Source organism: Epinephelus lanceolatus, chromosome 15 (assembly GCF_041903045.1).
Source record: "Epinephelus lanceolatus isolate andai-2023 chromosome 15, ASM4190304v1, whole genome shotgun sequence".
NCBI lineage: Eukaryota > Metazoa > Chordata > Actinopteri > Perciformes > Serranidae > Epinephelus > Epinephelus lanceolatus.
This window is the reverse complement of record NC_135748.1, coordinates 7,172,721-7,178,720: the sequence shown is the minus strand read 5'-3', so window position 1 is coordinate 7,178,720 and position 6,000 is coordinate 7,172,721.

Genomic DNA, 6,000 nt, shown 5'->3' with positions numbered 1-6,000 from the left:
TCCAGCCATTTTACTCAATACTGGACCAATTTCAAATACTGCTACTGTCTGTACTTTTCACCTGCCTCGTTCCTGTTCACCTGTGGAACATTTTCCTTGCTGTTGCACTCACTCACTTGACAGTTACTTTACAATTTGGAGAATCTGCAACTGTGGATGAACAGACAACCATCAACTGGATTAGTGTTGATGAAGAAAACATGTAAACGTGACGATTGTAAGGAAAGATGTTAAGTTTTAAGAAATGCTTTGCTTGAATAATTTCTCAGCAGATTTATGTTAATTTGTCTGTGATGGATCCTTGATGATGTCTGCATGTTTAAAAGAAAGTGTTGTGGTGTTTTCACTTCGGTGGAGAGGCATATCAGTTCTGTTTGAGAACATGTGACCCTTGATGAGTCTGAGCCTGAGATAATACACTGATCAGACTGATGAGACAGAAGATGGGAGTTTTTTCCCCTCAGTTCTTCTGATAGTGTGGAACTGTGTACATGATGAATAAAGCTTTATTATCCTACGTGCTCATCAATCTCCTCATCATGTAAATCAGGTCCCTGCTGGTTAATAAAATGGATGGCAGGGTGTGATAAGCGTGCTCCATCTCATTACAAATCTGTTTATCCACCTGGATCTTTATCTACTTGAAATATCACATTAGCAATAGTAGATGATAGTATTTTCAACAGACAAGTGTGCAGAAATGGTAAATGGACTTTCACATGTGGACTGGAGAAGCTGAAGATTGAACTGTTGACCATCTGATTAGTGGATGACTTGTTCTCCCTCTTGAGCCACAGGTGCCCCATATGCTAAAAAAGTGTTCATAATGGGCTTTACAAAAGCCAGAGGGCACTAGGGATGTGTATTGGTATTCGAAAACTTTAAGGTATTGACCAGAAATAACTCCAGGGCTGTGGTCGAGTAGTCCATTTTGCTTAGGAAGGTTCCCAAATGAGTGAAATGACCTGAAAGTATCTGAGCATCTGCCATGATAAGAGCTTTTCAAATTCCTTTACCATGAAAGGGACAGTGCCCCCAAAAATGAAAATTAAGCCATTATCGACTCACCCATATGCCGATGGAGGCTCAAGTGAAGTTTTAGAGTCTTCACAACACTTCCAGAGATCCAAGGGGAGAGGGGGTAGCAACACAACTCCACCTAATGGAGCCTTACGGCGCCCCAGATTCAAACGTCCAAGAACACATAATTGAAACCAAAAAATATCTCCATACTGCTCGTCCGTAGTGATCCAAGTGTCCTGAAGCTACTTTTTGTGGGGGGGTTCAGGACATCTGGCCATCATGTGTCGTTAGGGTCAGATGGGACCAGGTGTGAATGGGTGTGAAGTCGTCTGGTGAAGGATCCCAAGACTGCATTGTAGGTGGGTGATAAGTGGTGTCGGTGGCCACCTCCTCTGTTCAGTGATGGTCATTCCAGTTTGATGTAGATGGCTGGAAACAGTTATCTCATGGTAATATTATAGCAGAGGAGGTACATTTTGCTCACAGTAATCAGGTAGTGATTTCTCAGTAATAATGGGGTAATAGTGCATGATATGAATATGGGCTCATTTATGCTCAACGATAAATACGGATCCGGATATGGACGGAGCCTTCTGTCCGTGCGCTGCGTTCATTTCGTCCGTATTTCTGCACGTTTCCATAAAGCTTACAGATAGGGGCCAAACGGAGCAGTACCACCGGGAACCGTGGGGGCAGTGTTGCTGTCACTACCCGATACGTAGCTCTAGTGAGACACGAAGAAGAAATAACAATTCAATTTCTCTCATCAGCAGTACTAGAGAAAAAAAATCTCCGTCCTCCACTCGTGATGTATTTAACAGGCTCACCGACCACCGCCTCCTACAACGTTGCCTCTGTTTTTGTCTGATATGCAAGAGGTACATTATCAATATCTCCTCCACAGTCGCCATGTTTGTTTTTGAGTTTGTTGTTGTCATAAACTTTTGACGCTGGGCTGCCTCCTGGTGGATATATTGGTTAAGTGGTTAACATCCATGCCAATGTAAAGGGCGCATGGAAGTATGTGGGCAGTGACGGTAACATCGGGAGCATAAATGAGCCCTATGACTGGCAGTAACAGAAACAGCTACCATATCTAAGGAAGGCAGCAGGCACGCGAATTAACCACTCCAGACTCGGGATGTGGTGGTGAGAAATATATATATGGGACTCTTTCAAGGTAAATGGAATGAGTACACTTAAAATCCTTTAACGAGGATCAATCTGAGGGCAAGTCTGGTGCCAGCAGCCGCGGTAATTCCAGCTCCAATAGCGTATCTTAAAGTTGCTGCAGTTAAAAAGCTCGTAGTTGGATCTCGGGATCGAGCTGACGGTCCGCCGCGAGGCGAGCTACCGTCTGTCCCAGCCCCTGCCTCTCGGCGCCCCCTCGATGCTCTTAGCTGAGTGTCCCGCGGGGTCCGAAGCGTTTACTTTGAAAAAATTAGAGTGTTCAAAGCAGGCCCGGTCGCCTGAATACCGCAGCTAGGAATAATGGAATAGGACTCCGGTTCTATTTTGTGGGTTTTCTCTCTGAACTGGGGCCATGATTAAGAGGGACGGCCGGGAGCATTCGTATTCGTACCTCCGCTAGAGGTGAAATTCTTGGACAATTCAAGGACAAAAGTAAAAACGGTAAAACTTTATATGAATATCACATCTATAACACATTATGAGGGCATTTATAGTGAATTATAATGCATTTATAATGCTCTATGACTATACTCTTAAACACACATCATGCTTACTGATACACTATATTAACAGTCATATATTAACTATATTAACAGTCACATTAGTGACTTTTAGTTTCAATTTGGGCAAGTAAAACTGAATTACACAAAATATTATAAGTATTTGGGCTTTTACTTGGATGAATACATGTGTTTTTCAAAAGGAACATCTCTATTGGCTGAGTCAGCAAACCGGGCACTAGGGGGAGTCATAGGGAAAACAAAGACCCTGAGGGATATTGGTTTTTCCACTTACTCCAAATTATACCAAACGTGTGTATGTCCAGTTTTAGATTATGTGGCAGGAGTGTGGGGTTCTAACTTGCAATACCCCAAAAGTGAGGCTGTGCATAATAGAGCCATGCGGTACTTCTTGGGTGTACGTAAGTTTGCACCAACCCTGGCTATTATGCAAGATATGGGGTGGGAATCCAATGAAGTACGGTGGAGTGTGCATATGGCACGTCTTTGGAATAGAATATTAGGGCTGAATTACAACAGAATTATAAGAAAGATTTTTGAGTGGGATATCATGATTAAGGGCGCATGGGCGAGTGATACGTACGACATCCTTGTTAGAGCTGGGTATGAAGACCATTACTATGACAAAGAAAAAGTAGATATCAGTTTTGTTAAAGATATTACTTTTCAGCAAGTAAAGGACAGATGGGCACTAGATATATGGTGTAAACCAAAGCTTCGTACTTACTGTGAGATAAAGCATGTTTATGGTCCAGAAAATTATGTACTGTATAATCTGTCAAGAAAGAAACGGTCATTGTGTGCTCAAATTAGAGCTGGGATACTTGGTCTTCATATCGAGACAGGTAGATATGTAGGCACTGATGAAGAGGATAGAATATGTAGTCTGTGTGATCTCAGTGAAATTGAAAATGAAATGCACTTTGTCTTTTATTGTCCATTCTATAATTTTATTAGGCAGAGACTTTTTAATAAGGTAGATCCAAAAAACGAGTTTGTGTGGTTGGATGACTCAGAGAAATTGAAACATCTTTTTCATTATGATATTTTTTCATTTGCTTCATTTCTTGAAAAGGCCTGGTCATTGAGGAGGAGGGCCCTGTATATGTAATAGGGAAAGACCTTATTTGTTCCTGTATGTACATTCAGTGTGTGTATCTATGTGTGGTATGTAGTAGAAGTTATGTTGTATTAGAGACTGGAAGGACTGTTAATTTCCTTTTTTTTTGTCTTCTAGGAGATGTGTCTTATAATTCCATATGGGATGGGCCACAAGGTGGCAGGACACGAAAATAAAAATTTAATTCATTCATTCATTCAATCATAAAACATTATAATTGCGTCTTATAATATATAAAGACAATTTGTCATGAGTTGGAGAGTTTTTAGTCAAAGATTTTGCAAAGACTGGGGATCTTGCAGTGTGACTATTTGCAAGATTGTTAGCTTCAAAAAGGAGAAAAGGGGACAGAAATCGCTGCAGCCTTTGAAATCCCTAGTGAGTATGCTAGCTATAGCATATCCACTTTCCCCATTTCAAACAAGGCAGCATGTAAGCTAACAATACTGCATGGACTATAATAACATATTATGAGTCCTTACTAGAGCTGACTGTTGATGTGTGGTTAGGTGAATATAGGTATATAGGTACCGGGCAGTGTCTGGGAAACCAAAGTCTTTGGGTTCTGGGGGGAGTTTGGTTGCAAAGCTGAAACTTAAAGGAATTGATAAAAGGGCACCACCAGGAGTAGAGCCTTAATTTGACTCAATGTGGGAAACCCCACCCCGCCCATACATGGAAAAGGTTGATAGATTGATTCTGTCGGTGTACGGCCGCTCTTATTTGGTGGAACAATTTGTCTGGTTAATTCCAATAACAAAGAGACTCCAGCATGATAACTAGTTATGGATGTTTCTTCATCAAGTTATGGCTCACAGTGGGAGTGGATAAAGGTGCACGCAGCACCATTTATAAAGTAGAATCAGGTGTATGTACTGCTTTAAAAATTTGACAAAAATGTGTGCATATTCATGCATGTTTCTGTTTTTGTGATACACACTGTTTTAGTCATGAGTCTACAGTTCATGTATCTGGCCCCTGCTCTATACTGCACTGATTACAGGCTTTAATTAGAATATGTGATGTATAGAAACGCCACAGTGGAACTGCAGGTGAGCGGTTTCATGCTGTGCAGGACATTGTATAGGCTCACACAATCATTAAATGTAGCCACTGATGGTGAACAAATTGTGCTATTAGAGGTAAATTACCTGCTGTGGCATGCATGATACTCTCAGTGCTGATGAGCAACAAATGTAAAGACACTTATTTTAGTGACTTTAATCAGCAACTTTGGCTGGTACATGCATTTTATTTCCCAACCCGAGATGTTATGTAATTCGCCCCTGTCAAATCCTTTAGAAACAATGTAATGGGAACTGTCTGAGATGGTAATGATGGCCAGAAATTGAGGGTTAGAAAATCATTACAGTGCTGTTTTCAGTGCAGAATCCACCAGACAGCACAATCATCTCAAGCAGAATCTCAAACTAAAACATTCAACAGTCAGAAAGAAACATCAGAGAGCCACACTGTTGCACTGGGTGACCATTAACACACAAACTGTAGTTTATTTTGACTGAATCCCACATACATTGTCCTGCTGCCATAAATACTCTCTAGATCACCACATGTGGATTCATCAGCTGCTGAAAGTAATTCCCAACAAATATTTTGAAAAACACTTAAAATCGATCTCTCTTTTTATACATATATATATATATAGATAGATAGATAGATAGATAGATATACTTTATTAATCCCCCTGAGGGGAAATTCAATTTTTTTCACTCTTTTTTTTTGGTCATTAACACACAGGTCTGAAAGACACACACATGTACAAACAAACAAAACAACCACTAAACAAACGCATGGCCCAACACAGAAGGGCTAACTCGTCAGGGCAAGACTCAGCTGTCTATCTACACCTCAAGGAGAAAGTACATTCCTTCGAAGACAGCAATGTGCACATTTCGGACAGGGAAGACAGATGGTTTGAAAGAGGTGTAAAAGAAGCCATCTATGTGAAATTGGAAAAGCCATCTCTCAATAGAGGAGGAGGTCTGCAACACCACCTAGAATGCTGTCCTTTCATCCTTGCCCAGGAGGTTTAACAACTTAACCTCTAAAAACAACGGTCGTTCACAAATGGCCTCATGTGACTCTAACGATGAGTTTCAACGACTGTCGTCGACACACCATTGG